The 25228-nt window shown below is 39.3% G+C and overlaps 1 pseudogene; it reads left to right on the forward strand.

The window, feature by feature from the left end:
• Positions 1-24558: 24558 nt before the first annotated feature.
• Positions 24559-24656, forward strand: LOC145590352 (small nucleolar RNA R71; annotated as a pseudogene).
• The last annotated feature ends 572 nt before the right edge of the window (positions 24657-25228 follow it).

The raw sequence follows: 25228 nt of genomic DNA on the forward strand, positions 1-25228 counted from the left end.
CATCTAAACACCAAGATCAATGCATAACACATAAAGAACAAATAATAATACCTTTGAAGCGTGAATCCACGTGCAATCGAGCAAGAACAAAGGAAGATAAAGAACCTCAAGTGTGATTCCTCTACTTAGTCCACGGGCACAGATCAAACCTCCACTAATGCTAGTTAGTTGTGATTAAACGTTTCAATCAACCTTCAACGGAGAAGAGAGACATGAACTAACCACAATCAACCACCACTAACACCACGCGCCACCAAGGGGGTGGCCGACCGTTCGGATAGGGAGAGAGAGGGGAGGGACGTGACTGAGAGAGAGAGATTAGGATTTGGGACTTGGTTGCCTTGAGTTACAATTCACTGAATGATAATTGTTGTTTCAACCTTAGTCATGGATCTTATTTATAGATCATATCTCTAAATAAGAGTCCATGTCAAGCCCAAATACCTTGTCCTAATCAAACTACTCTAGCCCAACACTCCATATGGTATGTCATGATCTCATGAGGCCCATTAATGGGCCTCCTTCTTTTTTGACCCAATACCCTTGTTGTGTGACCTCATATGATCCATTTTATTGGGCTTTGAACTATTTAATTAGCCCAAAGATCATTTGCCATATCTAGCACCAGACAATGACGACCCTAAAGAATGAACTACTTATCTCCATAATAGTGATCATTGATATATCTAGTAATTACACTTATCGAAGACATAATTCCTTTAGTAAATACTTGCACAATCATAGATAGGCATCCAAACAAAGTTCTTCTAACTCATGGAGATCAAACCAATGTTGTTCTCCCGCACTAGCCAAATCGAAGTTGATCCTCTTAATAGCCCAATGAGTGCGATGCTCAAGCTCAACCGGAAGGTGACAAGACTTCCCCTAAACCAAGTGGTAAGGAGTAGTGCTAATAGGAGTTTTAAAAGTCGTTCTATATGTCCACAAGGCATCATAAAGCTTATCCGACCAGTCCTTCCTTTTATCGCAACCGTCTTCTCAAGAATTAACTTGATTTGACAATTAAACTCCTCAACTTGTCCACTAGTTTGAGGATGATATGGGAGACCAAAACGTTCATTAACTCCATGCTTTCTGAACATCCTATGAAAGGCATTATGCACGAAATGTGAAACATAATCGCTTATCACCGCCTAAGGGACACCAAATCTTGGGAAAATAACCTTTTTGAACATCTTCATTACCACCTTGTGATTGTTTATTGGGGAGGCGATAGCTTCAACCCACTTTAGCACATAATCAATCGCAACAAGGATATATTGATTCCCATAAGATGAAGGAAATGGACCCATGAAGCCAATTCCCTATACATCAAAGACTTCTAGTTTAAGGATAGGTTGTTGAGGCATCTCAATCCTCTTTGAGATGTTCCCGATTCTTTGACATTGATCACATGACTTGACAAATTCCCATGTATCTTTGAAGAGATACGGCCACCAAAAGCCGCAATGGAGAATCTTGGAGGCGGTTCTAGGAACACCCATACGACCACCACTAGGATCCGAGTGGCACATCTTCAAAACATTAAGCACTTCTTCATTTGACACACAACGACGAAGCAAGCCGTTTATTCCTCGTTTGTACAAAATGGGGTCATCCCACAAGTAATGCCTAGCCTCCCTTTTGAGCTTCTTCTTTTGATTCATAGAGAATGAAGGTGGAAACTCCCAACATGCAAGATAGTTAACTAAATTGGCAAACCATGGGAGCTCCTTCACATCAATAACATACAAAGAGTTATCAAGAATTCGATGCTCGATAGGAGACCAATCATCTTGGACTTGGAAATCCTCAAGACGAGACAGATGATCCGCTACTATATTTTTCGCTCCTTTCTTATCTCTAATCTCAAGATCAAAGGTTTGAAGTTCAGGCACCCAACGGATCAACCTAGGCTTTGATTCCTTTTTCCCAAAGAGATACTTAAGAGCCACATGATCCATAAAAATAATGGTTTTGGAACCTAACAAGCAGCAACGGAACTTCTCAAAAGCATGGACAATTGCCAAAAATTCCTTCTCCGTTGTCGTGTAGTTCTGTTGAGCACCATTTAGAGTTTTTGACATGTAATAAATGACATGAAGCTTTTTATCTACTCTTTGACCTAACACACCCCCTATGGTCGTGTCACTAGCATCACATATCAACTCGAAAGGTAAATCCCACCTTGGAGCTTGGACAATAGGGGTATAGATCAAAGCTTTCGTTAAATTGTTGAAAGCTTCTAAGCATCTATCATCAAATACGAACTCGGCATCTTTTTGGAGAAGATCATTCAAGGGCTTTGCAATGAGAGAGAAATCCTTGATAAATCTCTTATAAAACCAGGCATGCCCTAAGAAAGACATGACACCCTTCACGTTAACTGGAGGTGATAGCTTTTCAATAACCTCAATCTTCGCTTTATTCACCTCTATACCCTTGTGAGAGATCTTATGGCCAAGGATAATGCCTTCTTCAACCATAAAATGATATTTCTCCAAATTCAAAACCAAATTCACTTTCTCACATCGGACCAAACACTTTTCAAGATTCTCAAGACAAGCTTCAAATGAAACATGACCTATCGAAAAATCATCCGTGAACACTTCCCTTTCCTCTTCCAACATATCTCCGAATATGTTCATCATACACCATTGGAAAGTGGTGAGGGCGTTGCAAAGCCCAAATGGTATTCTCCTATAGGCAAAAGTTCCATATGGGCAAGTAAAAGTTGTTTTCTCTTAGTCATCCGGGTGAATAGGAATTAGGAAAAACCTGTAATAGCCATCAAGAAAGCAATAATACTTATGCCTTGTTAACCTTTTAAGCATTTGGTCAATGAAGGGAAGAGGAAAATGATCCTTTTTGGTGGATGTGTTTAGACTACGATAGTCTATGCACATTCGCCATCTTGTGATCGTCCTTGTACGAATGAGCTCACCTCTCTCATTCTCTACAACAGTCATGCCTCCTTTCTTTGGGAAAACATGGACCAGGGAAACCCATCTAGAGCTAGATATGGGGAAAATGATTCCTGCATCCAATAGCTTAGTAATTTCCTTCTTGACTACCTCCCCCATTTTAGGGTGTAGCTTCTGTTGCCTTTCAATTCTAGGTGAGGCGCTTTCCTGAAGAGTGATATGGTGCGTACATAAAGCGGGGCTTATACCCTAGAGGTCATCAATTGTATAACCCAAAGCACCTTGGTGCTTTCTCAAAACACCACATAACTCTTGAGCTTGGCTCTCACTCAAGGAGAAGCTAATAATCACAGGAAAAGTAAGGTTAGGGCCCAAAAATTTATACCTAAGGTATGATGGTAGAGGTTTGACCTCTACCATAGGAACACCTTTACCTTCTTTTATTTAAGCCGCTTGCAATGCATCTTGGCTTGAAATTCCCATGCAAACATGGTCATTCCCCTCTTCAATTCTTTCGTCAATGATTTTCTCAAAGACTTCCATTTCCTAGCCATGTTCACCTATCTTTTCCTTATTCAACAAAACATACTCAAGTGGATCATTAGATGTGAGCAAATGCTCATGCATGGAATTCACTATGTTGTCTAATATTTCAACTCTCATGCAATTTTCAAGTGAAAAAGAAGGGTATTTCATGCTTTCATTCAAATGAAATTCAATAACCTCTTCTCCAACTTTAAGTGAAATCTTAACACTTTTAACATCAATCATGGCACCCGAGGTATCAAGAAAAGGTCTACCAAGTATGATAGGAATGTTAACATCCTCATCCATCTCAAGAACCATAAAATCAACCGAAATCACAAACTTCCCTAACCTCAAAGGAACATCCTCTACCTTACCTTTCGGAAACTTAATTGATCTATTGGCTAATTTCAAGGTAATGTTTGTAGGAAAAAGTTCCCCTAACTCAAGACTTTGATAAACTAAATATGGCATAAGGCTAACACTAGCTCGTAAATCACACAAGGCATTATCAATTTGCATCTTATAGATAGCACATGGGATAGAAAAGTTTCCATGTCCTTCAACTTAGGTGGCATCTTGTTCATAATGATTGCACTACAATTCTCGGTTAAGCTAACCATTTCCGCCACATCACAGGTCCTTTTTCCACTCAAGATGTCCTTAAGGAATTTTGAATAATTTGGCATTTGGTTGATGACATTGGTAAATGGAAGGGTAAGATGAAGTTGCCTAAGCATCCATATGAATTTGCCAAATTGTTCATCCAATTTGTGGCTCATGAATTTTTAGGGGTATGGGAGCTTAGGCTTGACAACTTCCTTTTCTTTTTCTTTTTCAATTGGTTTCTCACCTACATCCTCACTCAAATGACGTTTATCTCCTTTACCCTCAATCAAGCCCTCCTTAGGACTCTCCTTAGCCTCACTCTTCCTAGGCACACCACACTCAAGGATCCTACATACCAATCCTTATAACAATAACTTTTATCGGTCTCTTAGAATCTATACCTTGAGAGGGTAAAGAAGAAGGGCTTGCTTGGTCTTTCAAGGCATTTTCTAATTAAGAAATTTGATTCTCCAACATTTTACTATGAGTCATCATGTCATTAAATTTCTTGTCACTAGCCGACATGTAAGTGTTCAATACCTTGATTTGATTTTCAATGACATCCTCTAAACTAAAACTAGAGGAAGAAGGTTGAGCGTAGGAGCTATCACCTTGGCCTTGGGCGTTTATAGTAAAACCGGGTGGGGGACCCCTTTGGGAATAATTTTGAAAATTTCCCCTACTTTGGTTACTCCAATTACCCCGACGTTTATTTTGTCCATAATTTTGATTGTGGTTACCATAACCTTGGTTATGGTTCCCAAACCCTTGGCCTTGGCTTTGACCACTATAACCTTGGTTGTTATAGTTGCCACCTTAGTTTCCTTGGTTCCTTTAACCCCCGTTTTGGTTATAATTATCAAAGTTCCCTTGATGATGATAGTTCTATAGACATCTACTTTTGGCCTCCTGTCTCGACAGGAAGTGCTATGATGATAAATAAAACCATCTTTGTGTTGGATCAACGTGAAGAATGCTTATTGACAACTGATTAAATCACAAGAATGTAAAATGACTAGCCTAACACAAAACAAAATGAATTAAGGCCCAAAATAACTAAGCCCAATCCTAATTAGGCATAAGCATGAGGTTAAAACCTAATTATGACGGATTTAGAGGCGCCTAGGTTAAAAATCAATGCTGCCGCAGATAAATCCACGCGCATTTAAATGAGTCGCGCTGGTCTGGCGCGCGCAACTTGATCAGTTGCGCGTGTAACCCAGCGCAACTGCTAGTGATGCGCTTGCAGAAGATTCAGAATTTCGTAAAAATATAAAATCGAATCTTACCATAAGACCGCGCGCAAGACGCTCAGTTGCGCTACCCATAGCAGCGCATCTAAATTTCTTCCACTGGGATGTCGTACGCAACCCATTCAGATGCATGCGACACATGCTACTACAGAACATTCAAAACCCTAAACGCATCCATTCCCTATAAATAGAGGCTTAATACGAGGCTCAAACAGACGGAAATTAAACTAAAACTCTGGCAGAAAATTTGTGAACTTGTGTACTATCAAACCCTCTTGTCCTAAACACTCACTCCCTCAATACTTGTTACTACGGTGGAGGTTCCCGAACAAGAAGGAGTCTATAAGTGTTCTAAACGAAGATCTAGTAAGGAAAAGTGGTAAATTCCCGAGCACTTAGATCAATCACCTTTATTTTCTTGTTTAAATAACTTTTAATTAATTAATTATTGTTGTTATATCACTTTAAACGAACTTTTAATTAATTAATTCCACATAGTATCTTGCGTTAAAACAAAGAATAGAATTGAATAAATTTATTGTTGATTGATCATTTAAGCCAAGGTGAATCTTGTTTATTTATTGTTTTTTTCACAAATATTGATTAAATAAGAATAACGGCTTTTGCAATGTAATTCCTACGTGATTGACGCGTGTTAATAAAATCAACTAACTTAGTTTTTAGGTATCACGTTGCATATATTGTTTGGTGATGAAATTATGAAAAAGGAAGACCTAGTAGAGGTCGTACTAGGGCAAGGATAACGATTCCCCCCTAAAGGAAACCTTATCTTGGTACCCTCGGTCTCGAACTCATTTCTGGTTCATGTAAACCGATTTGGGCATGGGTATACTTGCGATTTGTGCTAAATATCCCTTGAACTCTACTTGGGAAAAAGTCATGAACGAGGTTTATGAGTTTTCCTAAAACACATTGGCGACTCCTACTTATTTCTTATAAAAAAGCGTGATGATAAGATCAATTCTAATTCAAGGTCCCCCAAACAGTCAGGAATTCAAATCCAAATACACCCTAACAAGTGTAAAGTCCTAGACATTTAAAGGGCCATGGGAATTTAAGGAAAAGGATCCCCTACGATGGGCACGCCTTCCTTACAATGGCGACTCTACTGGGGACTTAGAGGTTACAAGATTAATTTTTTAGTTATGGTTCAAGCTTTCCAACACTAGGTTGCCTATGTGTTGTAACAGAAATTAACTTGGATAATCTCTAGTTAGAGAGCGAGACTTGAATGCATAATCTCTTCCTTTTTCGCAAAAGTGAAAACCAAACAAGCAACATTGCATCATGCATAATCATAGCACACTATAACCCTTGGGGATTAGCTCATTGACTAGGGGTTGCCAACATTAGGCTTCTATCCTGAAATCAATAACAATCATCCTACCCATATCGTCAATAAAATGTTGGGAGGGATATGTCATGAGTCAACACGTTGAGTGATTGATTTGTGCGTCCTTCCTTAAGATATGGTACCTTTGGACACCCAAGCTTGCGACCTTAGAAAGGCATTGTGTGAACCTTGGCTTATTGTTTGCTTATATGATTACATGACTATGTGTGATGTGTTTAGGATAGTTTTTTCTTTTAGTTTGGTTTAGGTTCCCAATTACGAATTTGTCCCTTCGTAATTTTTAGTCGTATTTGAAGGACAGCATAAAAAAAATAAAAATAAAAAGAGATGAGATATAAACAAAAAAAAACTGCTAAAAAAAATCACATGAGCAGGTGGCGCGCGCAACTAATTCAGTTGCGCGACCACCACCAGTGCAAGAGCCAGGGATGCACACGCCGTCCGCGCGCAACCTAGGTACTTGCACGGGCCTGCTGTTACGAGTCCTTTTGATTCTTCAAGAATAATTGACTTGTTCAAACCATATCATTATTAATGAATTTTTTAAAGGCGATGTTATCCATTCGAATGCATCTTGCGCCTTTTCTTTCTTCCCTTCTTCTTTTGTCTCCAAAACAAGCGTATCGATTTACTTATCCTTTCGTACTTCTTTTAGGGATGGTTTCGAAGCTTGGGAACGAAGACTCCTAGGCACTCGCATTCTACGTTTACCATCAAACAATTCACCCCTTTTAAACCACCTTCCCTCAACAACTAACTCTAGTCCAACAACGATGTCAGCCATAGAGAAACTCTAAGAAGAGATTGTTCGCTTGAGAGAAGAAAGGGCTCAAGAGGCCGAGGAGAAAAGAATTAAGAAACTTGAAAAAGCTGAAAAGAAAAATGTCGAAGCTTTGGCTTTGCAACAAAAGATGGAGGAACTATCCATCAAAGAAAAGTCGTTGGAGAAGCTTGTTCTTTGTTCCACAATGGGGAACAAGTACTTTGACGCAGAGAAGTTTGCTCCTCTTACAGGACTCACGGTACCAGAAAAGTTCGTAGCTACGGACTTGCCAATATTCATGGTGACCAATAATCCAAAAAATCATTTAATGAGTTTTACTGGCACCATGGCTTTAAAGGGAGTTGATCCTAAGCTTTATGCTTTGACTTTCCCTTTATCTCTAGACCCAGCCGCGAGAGAGTGGTTCTATGGGCTAGATGCTAAGTTCAAAACGACATGGGAAGATGTAGTTTCGGCTTTCATTACCCAATATGAGAGTAACGTAGAGTTCAAATCAACTTTGCGTGAACTTGAAATGCTTAAGCAAGGTGACGATGAAGGTTTCCTTGTTTTCTATGGTAGATGGCGAGAAAAGGCAGCCCACCTTGCCCAAAGGCCACCTGAACTCAAGTTGGTACAAAAGTTCACTGACAATTGTCATGAAAAGTACAACAAACATCTACGCTACCTTAGTTTAGACACTTTTCAAAGGTCTATTCTGTGGCTACTAGGATTGAAGATGATCTCGCTAAAGAACAGGCAAATAAGCCTCATCATCATCAACTTAAGAACAACTACAAACAGGGGAATGATAACACTTCATCCTATATTGATGTATTTGCGACTTCCACCAAATATAATAGCATAATTCAATATCATAGTATGACCCTCGAAGAAGATGGTCAAGACAAAGAAGATTTACGCAATTTCCTGTAAGCTATAAAGAGTTACTAGAAAAATTAATTAAAAAAGGATTGCTCGCACCAACAGGATCAATGCCACCCACTTCTCCAGAAAAAGAAACTCTCAATGGGACGGCAATGCCTATTGTGCTTATCATAGAGGTGTTGGGCATGGATACTGAACGTTGCTTTGTCCTAAAGCACAAAATTCATGATCTAGTAAACGATGGGAGAATTCCCGCGCCTAAACCCAACAACAATGTATCCCCATTGGGGACATTTCACATTGATGAGGATCATGTGGGAAGTGATGCGTTCAATCCTTTGAATTATGTCACTCCCATAGGGAAGCCTCTAACCACAACACTCATAGGGGCAACTAATGAAGTGTGTGGGTTATGGGACGACGACTTCCAAGACTTATACGTCTCTAAGTATGCCGCCGTCCCACCTCCACCTTGTTTACATAATGAAACAAGTAGAGCGCTTAATTAGGATCATTTCTTGGGGAAATCACAAGACTTATCAATTCTCTCCTTGGATGAACATTGGCATCAAGCACAACTCATGGAGCATTATGAAATGGAGGCGCACTCAAAGCCTCTATAAGAAAGTTGGTTCATGAGTCCTACAATTAACCCATACGAGATAGATCATCTAACTCGTTCTGGGCGAGTTTATCAAACACAACCAAATGGATCTTCGACCACTCAAAATCAAGTTCAAAATCCAATACCATCTCCACCTGAGGTGGAAGATCCATTAGTCAAACAACTTTGCCAATCTAAGGCGAATGTTAGCATTTGGGAACTCCTATGTACTTCTAAAGAACATAGGAATTCTCTTATGAATGCTCTAACGGCTTTGTCTATAAGTACGGACACAACTCCATAGGATCTCGTTAGCTTGCTTACTAGTGAGAAATCCGACAAATCAATCACTTTCACTAGTGATGATTTGCCTTTAAAAGACGCTACCCACAACAACGCATTACTTAACTGTGGGGTGCAAGGGACATAACATCCCTCTTACTTTAGTAGACAATGGGTCTTCCGTAAATGTGTGCCCATTACAAACTGCGAAATACTTAGGCCTTAATCCAGAAAAAGATTTTCAATCAACAACACAAAGCATTAAGGCCTATGACAATTCAAGGAAATCGGTGTGTGGAACTGTTAAGCTATCAATTACCACAGGCCCAATACAAAAGATAGTTGAATTTCATGTCATGGACATTAAACCTACATTAAACCTTCTTCTTGGACATCCTTAGATACATAAGCTTGGGGTGATACCATCCTCGCTCCATCAAATGATTAGGTTGAACTGAAAGGAATGGTGTCCATCGAACAAGTGTATTATTCCGATAGAGGGTTCGGAATAATTAGAAAGCTAATAATTCAGTGAGGTCAAGTGATCGAAATGCCTGGGCGGAGGCCGCTTCCGATCAGTAATATTAATGTATAATTAATATTACAGCGTAATCTTGACTGAACCCTTCGAGTCACACCCAAGCAACTAGCGAACCGAAGCGACAAATTAATTCAGAAGGAATTAATGAACCGACCGAGGAATTGATATTTAGACGTCGAAAATTCGAGCTTAGAGCGTCGAAACCGTGCGTTAAAAGTCGAGTCAATAATATTAAAAGACGAGACGAGAAAATAACTAATAAATCAACAAAATTACAAAAATACCCCCAGCATCGGAATGCCCCGAGCAAACCGAGTGCTAGGGGCATATGGCTTAGCAAGGTGGCTAGCAAGCGCACTAAGCCGAGCCTAGGCTGGCTAATGCGTGCTAGCACACCATCGCTGGCAGAGCTGCTGGCGCATCGCTAGCATGCACTAGTAGCAGCAGCATCAAGCTAGCAATGCTAGCTAGCTAGCAGCGCGCTAGCGTGCTAGCACTGCTAGCAGTGCGTGCGTGCTGGCGCACAGGGGCTGCGATGCATGCGCATGGTGCACCACGCCCAGCAGCCAGCAGCAAGCAAGCTTGCTGGGCTGGCACGCGTGCGATGATGCTACTAGGCCAAGGCAGTAGTGCCCACCCACAAGCACCAAGAGCCAGCAAGGCTGCTTGGGTGCCATGGCTGGGGCTGCCATGTGGCGCAAGCCAAGAGGGGAGTGAGGTTGACACTTGTTAATTTATTAGTAGCTTGATTATTTATTTTATTTTAGATTTAAAATAAAATGGAAAAATCAAATCTCCCACATTGATGGGTGAGCATTTCTCACTCTTGATTTTCCCTATAAATACGTAAGTTGTGGTATTGGGAAAAGTGCTTAAGTATGTGTTGAAAAAGGGATCACAGTGTGAAAACCTTTGAACACTAATTACCCGTGTTTTGAGGTCGGGCTTGCTAACTCCAAGGCAATAGACCGAGTTCGGTGCTCGCATTGCGGGTGGATTTCGAAGGAGGTCTCCGTGTGAGCGGAGCTAAAGGGCTTTCAAGTAAGAGCTCTATTTGGTGAGCGAAGCACGGTACAAAGGTAATAATCTCTTACTTATTCTTGTGTTTATGTTAATTATGCTTATGGCTATAATTATTGTGAGTTTGGTTTTGGGGTCGGGTTTCCTTCCGCGGTGGGTCGGACTCACCGAAACCCAACATGAACTACCAAGGTCTTCCTATGACTATACATGCTTCTCCTCTCAAAATAACAATAAATGTTCAATCACTTCTGGAAATAAACCATGATAATGATGAAGAGGGTATGTGGGGATTTGCCACGGAGGCAATTTGCGCACTAGAAATGGAGGAAAGCCTTGAGGAATCATTCAAGCTTGATCCATATTCCACCCCAATAGTAAACAACATCTTATTCAAGAGTAGTTACTTTCTTGGGATGCCTTTGGGAATAGGAATAAAGAAATCTCTTTTACTTCCTATCCCAAAGAAAAGCTTCTCTTTTGGATTGGGATATAAACCAACCAAAGAAGAACTCGAGTCTCACGATGCTAAGATCAAAGCACGTAGAGACAAGAAAAAAAAAAGGATAATCACTTTACTCCCATCCTACAATCAAACCCTTAATGGTCAATTCATTAGGGAGGGAGAGGATTACCCATGCTATGACTTTCCAAAACCATTAGTTCTAGAAGGTATCAAGAATCCTGGATTCAAAATATTACACGATTGCTACTTCTTGAATGACAATTTTGAAATCGTTCAATCAAAACACCTAACTCCAGGGTGCTATGATAGGCAAGCATTCAACTTGCTATTTGGACTAGAGCAAAACCATGTCGTTACAATGACTAATCAGAACGACATCCAAGATGAAGCTTTTGACCCAACCTCGTTGATCACTCCTTTTAATAAAACTTTTGAGCATGGATGGAGGAAGACTTTCAAGTTGGTTAACCATAAGGGTGACAAGCTAGAGATCACCACAGGCGAAGGGGAAATGTTTGAAGAATCTGATGATGAGTTTAGTCTAGACTTTAAGGAAGCTGAAAGTTTAGGCCTTGTGGCTATTACTGAGTCTTTATTTTCTAGTTCTAAGGATGAAGATCCCAAAAAGGATTCTTCTCTTAATGTACTTTCTTTTAATTTCAATAATATGAGCTCTATTTACGAGTATATGCCTTCTCTTGAATCTTTTTAATGCTTCAACAATCAATCTAATGAAGATGATAATATTAATAAACTGGTTGAATTAATGAATGAACGAGAACAAAAGAATTCTGTAATCGAAGAAACTGAAACTATCAATATAGGAACTAAAGAAAATAAAAAGGAAGTCAAAATTGGCCTTAAATCCGAAAGAGCGATCGATCCTCATATCAACGCTCAAAGAATTCGAAGACGTGTTCGCTTGGTCATACAAGGACATGCCTGGAATAGATAGGGAAATTGCGGAACATACCATTCCCTTGAACCCTACTTCTAAACCAATAAAAAAAAACTTCTACGAATGAAACCTGATGTCGCTTTGAAAATAAAAGAAGAAGTACAAAAGCAATTAGATGCAGGCTTCATTCGCATATGTAATTACCCGAAATGGGTAGCAAACATCGTCCCAGTCCCTAAAAAGGATGGACGAGTTCGCATGTGTGTCGACTTTAGGGACCTCAACAAGGCTAACCCTAAAGACGATTTACCTCTACCTCATATTGACATACTGGTAGATAACACAGCTGAACATGCGATGTTATCTCTTATGGATGGATACGCAAGTTACAACCAAATTCTAATGGCAAAAGAAGACGAAGAAAAGACATGCTTTATTACCCCATGGGGTACATATTGCTACACAGTCATGCCATTTGGTCTAAAAAATGCAGGAGCTACGTACCAAAGAACGGCTACGACTCTCTTGCATGATATGATGCATAAAGAAATAGAAGTGTATGTCGATGATATGATCGTGAAATCCAAAGATAGAATGGGACACATAAAAGCTTTACGCAAATTCTTCATTCGCATAAAAGAATAGAAAATGCGCCTTCGGAGTAACTTTTGGCAAGTTACTCAGACACGTAGTAAGCACACATGGTATTGAGACCGATCCCTCTATAATAAAGGCAATTGTTGATATGCCTCCCCCTCAAACAGAAAAAGAAATTAGGGGGTTCCTTGGTAAACTACAGTACATTAGTCGATTTATCAATAAGTTGACGATGAATTGTGAGCTAATATTTAAAAAACTAAAGAAAGAGGAAAAACATGAATTGGACAATCAATGCCAAGAGGCCTTTGAGAAAATAAAAAATTATCTCAAAAGTCCACCAGTTTTAGCACCACCAGTACCCAAATTACCTCTTAGGCTATACATCACAGTTACAGATACGGCCACAAGAGCCATGTTAGCACAAGAGGTAGAAAAATTCGAGCGTGCAATATATTATATAAGAAAAAAAATCATCCAATACGAAACAAAATATAGCATCTTGGAAAAAAACAAGTCTAGCATTAGTGTGGGAAACTAAAAACCTACGACATTATATGCAACCCCACACCACTCATGTGATTTCACAATAAAATCCGATAAAGTAATTTTTTGAACAACCACCCATACAAGGAAGAATATCCAAGTGGTTGGTAATGTTGGAAGAATTCGAACTAAAATATATTCCTGAAAAATCAATAAAGGGAAAAGTAATATCCGATATTTTGGCTCAACATCCTATTCAAACAAGCCTTGTAGAAACTGCTCATCTTCCGGATGAAGAGATTCTCATGACACAAGATGACAAGTGGGTAATGTATTTCGACGGTGCATCCAATAAAAAAGGATGTGGTGTAGGAGTGTTACTCATAAGTCCAGAGGGAGCACATACTCCAATCTCTGTCAACCTAGACTTTGAGGATACTAATAATACCGCAGAATGTGAAGCGTGCATTATTGGACAAGAAGCAGTAGCTAGCATAGGTGTGCAAAAATTAGGGGTATATGGAGATTCTAGTTTGATAATAAATCATATACTTAAAAAATGGAAAATAAAGAACTCCACAATGATATTATACCAAGCACACCTAGAGCAACTCATCGAGCATTTTGATTATATTGACTTCAAATATCTCCCAAGGGATGAGAATCAATTTGCTGATGTGCTAGAAAAATTAGCCTCAACGATCAACATTCCAGATCATTTAAATATGATGCCATTATGCATTGATAGGAGAGAAGAACCAGCTTATTGCAACACAATAGAGGAAATAAATGACATCGAGGGAGACAATCCTTGGTATGATCATATCCTCCAATTCATTACTTATGGCACATATCCTGAAAATACTTCATCGAAAGACCAACGAGCTTTGAGAACAGCCGCAGCCCAATATGGTTTACTAAATGGTCAATTATACAAAAAGGGACCTAATAGTCAAAGCTTATTGTGTATAGACCAACCAGAATCCACATGCCTTATGGAGAATACTCACAAAGGTGTTTGTGGACCTCACATGAATAGAAAAATGCTTGCTAAAATAATCTCACAACAAGGGTACTTTTGGTACACTATGGAACATGATTGCATACAATATGTCAAGAAATGTCAAGAGTGCCAAATGTTCGCTAATTTACAACACCTTCCACCATCCGAACTATATAACCTCACTTCCCCTTGGCCTTTGGCAAAGTTTCTCTAACATGAGAAGGAGGACACGAGTACATACTAGTAGCCATCGATTACATTACTAAGTGGATCGAGGTCGCTTCTTACGTTAACATCACTTCTAAACATGTCGCAAAGTTTCTCGAACAAAACCTATATTGCAGATATGGAGTTCCACACGAACTAATTAGTGACCAGGGATCTCAATTCAAAGCAAAAGTTGAGACCCTCTTAGCTCGTTATAAAATAAAACATCATCACTCATCTCCATACAGACCTCAAATGAACGGAGTTGTAGAATCGGCGAATAAAAACATAACAGTCATCATTAAGAAAATGGTAGAAAATTATAAGGACTGGCCGAATAAACTACATTTCGCCCTATGGGGTTATACAACATCTATACGAACATCAATAGGAGTAACTCCATACTCCTTACTTTTCGGAATGGACGCAGTTCAACCAGTTGAACTAGAAATACCATTCCTATGCATCGTACTGGAAAGTAAGCTACCGGAAGCTGAATGGGTAAGAGTGAGGTATGAAGAGCTTTTATTTCTCGACGAACGACGATTAAAAGCTTTGCATCATGTACAAGTCTACCAACGACGCATTGCGCGACACTTTAACAAAAGGTTACGACCCCGAAATATTAAAGAAGGCGACTATTTATTAAAAGAGGTTAGGGTCCACCAACTGATCCAAGAGGGAAATTCAAACCTAATTGGATAGGACCATACCACGTAATTTGAATTCTATCAGGAGGAGCTGTTAGATTAATGGATATTGGTGGCGATGAAATCCGCCAATTAATAAACATTGATCGACATAAAAAGTATTACATATGAAAATCCGGATAAACTCGTTCATTTATTAACAATCATGTCTCTTAGCATTCAAATAAAGATTTTAAGTGTTATGCGCTTTACCGAATCACACGGTAAAGCTCATAACACTTGGGGGGCGGTAATAAAAAATAATAATAATAATACTACTACTAATAATAATAATAATAATAAAACAAATACATACCGCTCAAAGTATTCAGATTTTTTTGAACATTACGAAAAAAACTCTTCACACTTGGGGGGGTAATAATACGATTTTAAAAAAAATTTAAACACTCGTAGCACAGGTGTCGTGCACAACTAAATTGGTTGCGTGCAGATGTCATGCACAACAAAATAAGTTGCGCGCAACAGGCACGCGCAACCTTGGACGTTGTGCGCACCACTTGATGACGAACTACGAACCCAGAATTTTACACTTGAATAAAATTTCGATTTTTACTAGAGATAAAATAAGGGCGTTTTTCAAACAATATGTACACTCGAAAAGCAATAAAATTAAACTTTGATGTAAGTTATTAAACAAAGTTTAATTAATTTTTCATTTAACTCCTACAAATAGGATTAAAGAAAAATTACAAAAAAAAATAAACAATAAATATACAATTTTTTGCAAAGAACTACGCAAGAACCTTATTTTGTAATACGAATATGTAGGCAATTGTTATGATTCGGTCATATAAAAAAAGCTCATTTTTATTCCAATCAAATTCGAAAGACATTATAGAATTAGATAATAAGTAATAATAAAAAAAAATATAGTAGTGATTACACTTTATTCAAAATAAAATAAATTACTAATATTGTGTAACACTCTAAGGTTTTACTATGTCCTCAATGGTCACAGTTGATGGAGGAGTAGTTTCCAGAGCAGTACTTTCAGCAGCCTTAGAGCTTTCCCCTTCGCCCTTCTTCTTGACCCAAATGTTATTTTTCAACTTAGGAATTGGGGCCTTTTCAACTCTCTTTCCTTTGTCCTTAGCATTTGTTGGAGCCTTTTTGCGAGTATTTGATGAAGGTTCCTTAATCTTTACACCTTGATGCCCAAGTTTAGGAGGATCCTTCCTTTTGGTTCCCTTGAACGAACCTTAGGTGATGAGGAGAAGTCTAATTTTCTTCTCACTCCTTTGTTTTTGGCCATTAGGGGGAGTAGTAGTGGCCGAATGCATCGAAGGCTTGGGTGGAATACGAGCCGAAGCGGCTTGATTTTGTGATCGAGCCTTGTTTAACTCTCCTTTGTCCGCCGCATTCATCCAAGTTTTGTAAAAGGAAGATAGTACTATGCTCACCATAGGATTTGGCACTACCCACCTAGGAAGACTCAATATTCCATCCAATGGGGAATTCGTTCAGGTTTAAAGATCACATCCTTAGGGGCATCACAATCATGTGGGGGAATAACTTGTTTCATCCCATATTGTCTCATCACCCTGCAAGGAAAGATGTAAGTGGTACTAGAAAGGCTTAATAGCCTAATGTAGGGACAATTAAAACTATTCCCAATCACACTACTTATGTTCCACCAAGGAATCACGAAGTGTATGTTAGGAACCCCACGACAGAAAAAAAAAAAACGTCCATTCTTCTTCATTCTAATGTTTGTAAAGAATGCGACGACCAGGGAATGTTCTTACTCTGTTAGCCTTAAGATTTTGTGGCTGATCAACGATTCACAAGCGCTCCATGAGCCAAATCTGAAAAAAAAGAAAAAGAAAAAAATTAAATTGCGATATTACACCAACAGGTGGCGTGCGCATCAAAACCAATCGTGTGCGCCACTCATGCGCATCTCAGATGATTGCGCTGGTCAGACCAGCACAACTTTATGAGTTGTGATGACGTACGCCGTAAAAAAAACAACGTACGTGTAATAGGAGTGGACTTCCCGTGAAGCTGTTCTCGTTAGGGTCTCCTCTAAGGCGATTCGGGCAAAGAACGGTTTCCGCCAAAGCTAAGGGAGCGGGTGAGTGACACCCCTCTATTTGCTCCACTATGGACACCATGGAATAATCTCCATACTCTTTACCTGTCCTAAGAAAACAATTGACAACAAGACAAAAACATAAAGCACGAATTTTAAAACGTTGTTTAGTCAAGTTGTCTCGAGGAGCGACGAAGTGTTTAATAAATTGAATTAAATTCACGCCTTCTTCTGTCCCAATATTGTCCATATCATTGTCATTCAACCAAAAAATCTTTGAAACACAGGTTTGGAATTTGAAAAGTTAGGGGCATATGTCTCAGGGAGAGTATTTGTAGGGAAACCTAGTAGAGCCTCGAACTCGCCAGGTAATGGGACAATTTCATCCCCTTTAAAGAGGAGAAGATGGTGGTTTGAGTCCCAATGATTAACTGCAGTATGGAGGAAATAAAAATTTATATTAAGTTGCATATAGCTTAATAGGGGGTCGAGGTGGTATATTTTAAAAGCTAATTTGTCCTTGGTTGAAAGGGAAGTGACCCATTGTTTCAAACATTGCTCAAAGGTTTTTACCATTGTTTAAACTAAAAATAAAAATTTTCTTGATATTACTACCAACAAATGAATGTGAAATGATCAAAAGCCTACACGAAACCACATTTAAATAGACCCAAACGGGGCAATTTTTTCGGTAATTTTCGCCCAAAGGAAAGTTCACTCGCAGGTGGCGCGCGCGCGTGACAGCCGCGCGTAACCCACCTATTAGCGCGCGCCCTGTTCTATCACGACATGTTGTTTAGTTTATTTTCGTATTTTGGACTACAAAATAGTGGAATATCAACGAACTCTTATGACTAGTCCATACGCTTGCCTTTGTTAGTCTTGTTTCCTTTCTTTATTTCTTTTTATTTTGGTTTTTGTTTTTTCTTTGTTTCTAACTTCCTTTTATTTCTTTTTTTTTCTTTTTTTCTTTTTTCCTTCCCATTTTTGTGTTTTCTTTTCGTTTTTCCTTTTTCTTTTCTTATTTTTTCAAGGGGGGTAAGTCGAGAACCCTTTCCCTCCCTCGGAAAATTTTTTCAACTTTAAATACTTATGGAAATAAAAATATGATGTATATACAAAAAATGTGTGTCATATGTACAACAGTAAAAAAAATATACTTCCTCCGTTTTTCTTTTATTGCACCATAAGGACTTTTACACTACTCACTTAATCATTTTTTACCATCTTTTGTGATTTATCTATTAGGAAAAATATAGTCATGTGGGATCTAGTTAGATTTGTCTTGAAATGTACTTTTCAAATATCAATTTTTTATAATTTTTACAAAAGTATAATTAAAGATATTAATAGCCAAAGTAATACATTGGCAAGCGTAAAACCCCTTATGGTGCAATAAAAAAAGAACGGAGGAAGTATATAAACATGTACATTTTCTCATAAGTAAGATATATATATATATATATATATATATATATATATATATATATATATATATATATATATATATATATATATATATATATATATATATATAAAATAGAAGTTAGGATACTCGGCGACTCCTAGAAGGCTGTTGTAAATCCTGCAAAATCCAAAACAAAGAATAATACACAAAACTTGTAATAACTTTGATATATAAAAAAAAGAAAAAAAAGGAGAAGCAAACAAACAATATCGGCGACCATCCGATGATCACGGCATGACAAAGCCAAGAGGGCTCTCCGATAAGCAGCTCGAAAAGCATGCATAATCCTCACTATGCCGTTCACGGTCTCTCGCGGAGCCTGCTCCAAAAAAAAAATATACAAGGACAGGTATCAAACAAATGTATATATATATATATATATATATATATATATATATATATATATATATATATATATATATATATGCATAATCCTCTTAGATCAGTCTCCGGTACAAACGGTATGTCCTCATCCTCCGCCGCTAGAAGAATCTCGCGCATTGCCGACCCAAAAGAATCGGTATACATGATCACCGCCGTTGGAGGCGCCCAACCACCCAGCTCGACTCGCTAAAAATACGATAGTAAAAGAGTCAAAGTTCCGAAAAAAAAAGAGAGAGAATAAAAAAATAAAAAGAATACTAACCGGAACGAAAGCTGGAAAAGGAGTCAGCCTAGACGCAACAAATGTAGGGTAAGATGCACCTGGCAGCACCAGCTGGTCCGCTGGATAACCAAGGATCGCCTGAGCTCGATCCTCGGTAGAAAGCAGGTCCGGACGCAGCATCCGGATCGGAGGATCCACTGGAACCAAAGGCTCCTCGGATGAAGACTGCTAGAGAATATGCTCGCCTAAAAACCAAGCGTCTGTCCTTTGGAGCACAGAGAGTCCCTGATAAAGGGCCCGAAAACGGCAACGAACCACGCCTGACCGGACAGCCTCATGGACCCTGACGATCAAACTCCAAGAACGAATATCGATCTACAAAACACAACCACATGAGAAAAATCATTTTCAAAATATACATATGTATGAAAAATCCTCTGGCGAAAGTCGTAGGCTGAAGTTGCTCGTTTCTTCCTAATCATGACCAAACGATGGTCGATAGGAAAACGAGCCTCCCCAGGTATCCTAGGGCCTAAGAAAGGTTGGTACGAGTACCCCCAAGCCTAAAAGAAAAGAGAGAAAACTATAAGATCAAAAAAGTGAAAATGGTTATTAAGATAAAAAGATTAAGGCAAATATGCACCTCGAGGATACGACCGTGCCACGAAATGGAAATTCGAGGCACCTCAATAGCTGCCGCGGAATCCATCACCCAGGTTGCCTTGCCCATAGTTGTACACATACGGGCATATGACACCTCCGCCCAACTTAGATTACCTACTTGCCCCAAATCACTGAGTCAAATAAGTAACCCGATAGGGAAACGCTCTCCCCGATCACTCAAGATAGCGACGGAAAGAACGTGAGCAATGTATATCCGAGCCAGCTGCTCAAGTGTACACTACCGATCAACCTCGTCAGCCAACATCTCGTTGGCAAGAACCGAGTACGGATAAGACTTCGCGTACAGATGAAGGGCCGCTCCAAGACGGTCCCCCACAAGGTCACGTAGTCTCTCGTTTGACCCCTTTACAGTCTCCATAACCATAGGCTCACCTCCGAAAGGAAAGGCCGTAATCATAGAGAAATCGAAAGGGGTCACCGTCATCTCTCCCCATGGGAAGTGGAAAGTGTTGGTGGAATCCCACCAAAACTCGAGAAACCCACGAAGGAAAGCTGACGATGCAAGCTGACTGTGTCCTTTACCACATCGGGTAAACTCTCAAAATGGCCTCTCAAGTCACCCGAGTCGTACAACCGCATGCTAGGCTCACTCTAAAAAAAATATATACAAAAAATACGGTTATGACTTTGTAAAGAGAAGAAATGATGATAAAAGAGACGGAGACGCGAAAAGAACTCACTATGCTGCGCCAACTCCGAATCGAAACGTGATGGTTTTGGTCCCACTTAAGGACCTGAGGGTCCCAGTTGGGAGGAGCCTCCCAGACCACATCCTCCGGGCGACGTCGATCGGCCCCGACGCGTCGCTCTCAAACCTCCTCATGAGGACTGTCACCCTCTTTCGAGGGCGAACTGCCTCGTAAGGCACGAGTCCTCCTAAGTCCTTCTCAGCATCGACAAACGGAGGAGAATCCATGCTATAACGGATAAAGTTCCTTATTAGTTTATTTTCTTCCTAAAAGGCTAATACACGTGTTCTAGACCCATTTCGATAGCATAACGACTATCGAGAGGACAAAACACAAAAATCTAATGGCACCCACGCTTGGGGGCTACGATACTTGCAGTACAAACTCAGTAAATGGGGGCTTTTAACACCCACAAAAGCCATCCTATACCAATTTCAACTAAAATTAGTCTAGTGATTATCTTTCGAAGTCTCAAATAATCAGCTACTTTTAGACAAATAATCATAACATAAACATAATTATCATCTACCAAACAACCTTGAGGGTTGAACATGGCAAAAACAAGCTAAATGGAAACTTCGCGCCATTTTTTCGAATTCAAAATTTTCAAAATATGATTCATGAGAGTAATAGAAGTTCTAATACTATAATTTAATTCATAATCAACAAGTATAACCAAAATGAGCAAGTAAAACAACAGATTCGAACAGAAATTCGAAGAAAAAAGTCAAGAACGTACTTAAACAAAGAAATGCTCATACAAGGTTCAATACTCAAACATTTTTCATGAAATTTGTTGCAAAACACTCCTTAAACATGATATAACAACATGGAAAAAACAATTTCAAGAATTATGGAGCAAAACGAAAACCTCCAAATTCGAATTTTGGGCTTTTACGGTTCAAAAATCGCCCAAATTCATCCAAAAAACGAATAAAACTTAATAAAAACTTACATTAGATTATGGAAAATATGAATAGGAGATGAGATCTACTTCCTTTAGCTTCAAAAACAAAAGAAATTCGAGCTTTTTTGAGAGAGAAAGAAGCGAAAATGGAGAAGGAAGGAGAGAGATAGCGAAATGAAAAATCGCGCTCAGTGATCTTCTTTTTGCTGATTTAAATGTCGTGCGCAACTCAATCAGTTGCGCGTGACAGCCTAGCACAACTCAGAATGATGCGTGCGCTTGGCCAGCGTGGCCCACTGAGTTGCGCTCAGACACTGGTCACTTAAAAAACCAGTATTGAGATTTTGATCCGTTTGATTTATTTTTAATGGTTTTTGCTTTTTGTCGGACGTAAAGGCGCACAAATTATCGAAATGTTTTAAATTCCTTTACATTTTGTAGTTTATTTTCTTCTTTGATAGTTTTTACATCATCCTGCATACACACCGTGCTTTGTACCTGCCCTAAGCATACGTTTTGCACGTTTTTCGTGAGCGTGTGTTAAGACGTTCTGTAGTGGTGCTTTACGTAAAAGCTCCCGTAGACGGATTTGTCATTTTACTGTACTGACTTCAGAAATGTCACGTTCTTTTCTTTCTTTTTGGCGGTCACAGCAAAAAGGATGGCGTTATCATACAGCGTAAAATTGTATGGCGTAGGTGTTGCGTAAAATTTCACCTCTTCCCAGCCAACGTGACCTACCTCTCATAGCTAAAAGGTAGAATTTCTTTTGGCGTTAGCCAAACGAGTCGACTGGCGCACCGAACCATCGAGGACAACGCACATTCTCGATTGGAAGCAAATAGGTAGTTAGTGAGCTTACTAGCTTACTGGACAGTTAGGGTGTCCGTCTACCCGCTGTATAAAGAGTGACGTGCAATGTTGCATCTATTTAGACACGTGCCCCCAGTCCTGAGACACGTGTTTTCATCTTGTGGACAAAACTGCTGAGGGAGTTGCCGATTTTCTTCTCTCTCACTGGATTTGGATATATGCCTCCAGTCCTGAGACATGTATTTCTATCTTGTGGACATCGAATACTGCGTTTCGACAAGCGAGTGTCAAGGACTTTATTCACGTGTTAGGCTACAAATGCCAAAACACCTCCCCTTTTATCATCTTTTTAACCTTGTTAAAATCAGGATAAAGTTTCAATGACATATTTAGGGACTTTAGACCAACAATGCTATGATTGAGAGGATATCATCCCCTTTAATCCTTTTTAAACCGATTTCTTCTCATGACTTGACATCACCTAGGACAGCCTTTACTTGTAAAAGCGTTCTACATTTGCAAAGGATCAATTTAGATTCTTTAGCGTGTTAGGACTAGAAAATACTTTTTCTAGCGTTAATAGATACTTGTCTCAAACACTTAGCGAATCAAGGATCGTTTTGACATCCTTAACATTACTGAAAGATTCTCTGTTCTTAGGGAACTTCGCAGAATGAGTCTCGGATTTATTTCCTTGACTACTTTGATCCTCGTCTATTCTAGACTCGATCAATGTGGGGGTTAACTGTAGACATCTCTTTTGGCCTCCAGTCCCGATAGGAAGAGTTATGACGATAAATAAAACCATCTTTGTGTTGGACCAACGTGATGAATGCTTATGGACAACTGATTAAATCACAAGAATGCAAAATGAATAACCTAACCTAAAACAAAATAACTAAGCCCGATCATAATTAAGCCCGATCATAATTAGGCTTAAGCCCGAGGTTAAAACCTAATTATAACGGATTTAGAGGCGTCTAGGTCAAAAATCAATGCTGCTGCAGAGAAATCCGCGCGGATCACAATGAGTCACGTTGGTTTGGCATGCACAACTTAATCAGTTGCGCGTGACACCCTGTGCAACTGCTAGTGATGCGCTTGCGGAAGATTCAGAATTTCTTAAAAATATAAAATCGAATCTTACTATAAGACCGCGAGCAAGACACTCAATTGTGCTGCCCATAGCAGCGCATCTAAATTACTTGCAATGGGATGTCGTGCTCAACCCATTCAGAGGCTCGCAACACCTGCTGCGGCAAAACATTCAAAACCCTAAACCCATCCATTCCCTAAAAATAGAGGCTTAATACGAGGCTCAAACAGACATAAATTAACATAAAACTCTAGCAGAAACTTTGTGAAAGTTACTATCAAACCCTCTTGTCCTAAACACTCACCCCTTCAATACTTGTTACTACGGTGGAGGTTCCCGAATAAGAAGGAGTCCGTAAGTGTTCAAAACGAAGATCTAGCATGGAGAAGTTGTAAATTCTCGAGCACTTAGATCAATCACCTTTATTTTCTTATTTAAATAACTTTTAATTGATTAATTAGCGTTGTTTGATCACTTTAAACGAACTTTTAATTAATTAATTCCACATAGTATCTTGCGGTAAAACAAAGAATAGAATTGAATAAATTTATTGTTGATTGATCACTTAAGCCAAGGCGTATCTTGTTTATTTATTGTTCTTTCACGAATATTGATTACCCTCGTGCCTCTTTGGATGGATATGATGATTATGATAACAATGAGAACGAGCATGTGAATATTATGTGTCTAATAATAACATATGAACAAAACAAATACCCACTAGACATGTTGCTATAAGAGGGAAGGGGATTAAAGTTAGGAATTGTACCTCTCCCCTTCATTTGGGAGGGAAGAATAGGTGCTTGAGATGAATCACTCTCAAGTTTCGCTTTGATAGTGGTCATCTCCTTCCCTAAATTTGAAATTTGTGACGACAAGTTCTTGATGGCGTTAAGGTGATCAATCGAATACACGGTAGAACCGCTTTTTCTTGTTGATTCCCTTTCACCTTCTTGCCAATCCATGTAATGCCTCATTACATCCTCAATTATATCCACAACATCCTCTTTCGTCTTGTTCATTATGGGTCTTCCCGCTCCCGCATCAAGGTAAGATTTTCCTTGAGGGCTTAGACCTCCATAGACAATTTGGATAACTTTATCAGGTAGGAATCCCATGGTGTGGGCACTCTCTTTAATATTCCTTATACCTCTCCCATTCCTCAGAAAGACTTTCATTAGATTTTTGCTTGAAACTTTGAATGAGAGCTCTTGCCTCGGTCGCTTTCTTTTGGGAATAGAACCGAGATAAGAACTCTTTCGTCACCTCATCCCATGTCCTTAGCGAGTTTGGTTTCACCTTTTTATCCAACCATTCCAACGCACCCCACTAAGAGAGAAAGGAAAAAGCTTAAGGTGGATAAATTCTAGAGAAACCCCACTCACTTTAACGGTGTTGCAATACTTTTCGAATTCCTTGAGGTGATTAAGGGGACTCTCATCCTTTGCACCACTAAATTGACACCTCTCTATCAAGATAATCATTGCCGGTCTAATTTCAAAATCATATGCCGGAGTTGTAGGTGGAGCAATCCTGCTCTCATACCTATATGCACCTGGAATTCCCAATTCCTTTAATGCCACTCTTGGGTTTTCTCTCATGTACTTGCTCTACTTCTTGCCTTGGAGAACTAGAGGAACGTCTAGCAGCTCTCAACTTCGTAATTGTCCTCTCAATTTCCAAATCGAATGGCACTAAAGAATGAATACTTTCTTTTTGTGTACAATCTCAAGAGAAAATATTGGTAGCACGACTACCAATGTAGCCTAACAGAGAAAAAT

Source organism: Chenopodium album, chromosome 17 (assembly GCF_948465745.1).
Source record: "Chenopodium album chromosome 17, dcCheAlbu1.1, whole genome shotgun sequence".
Lineage (NCBI taxonomy): Eukaryota > Viridiplantae > Streptophyta > Magnoliopsida > Caryophyllales > Amaranthaceae > Chenopodium > Chenopodium album.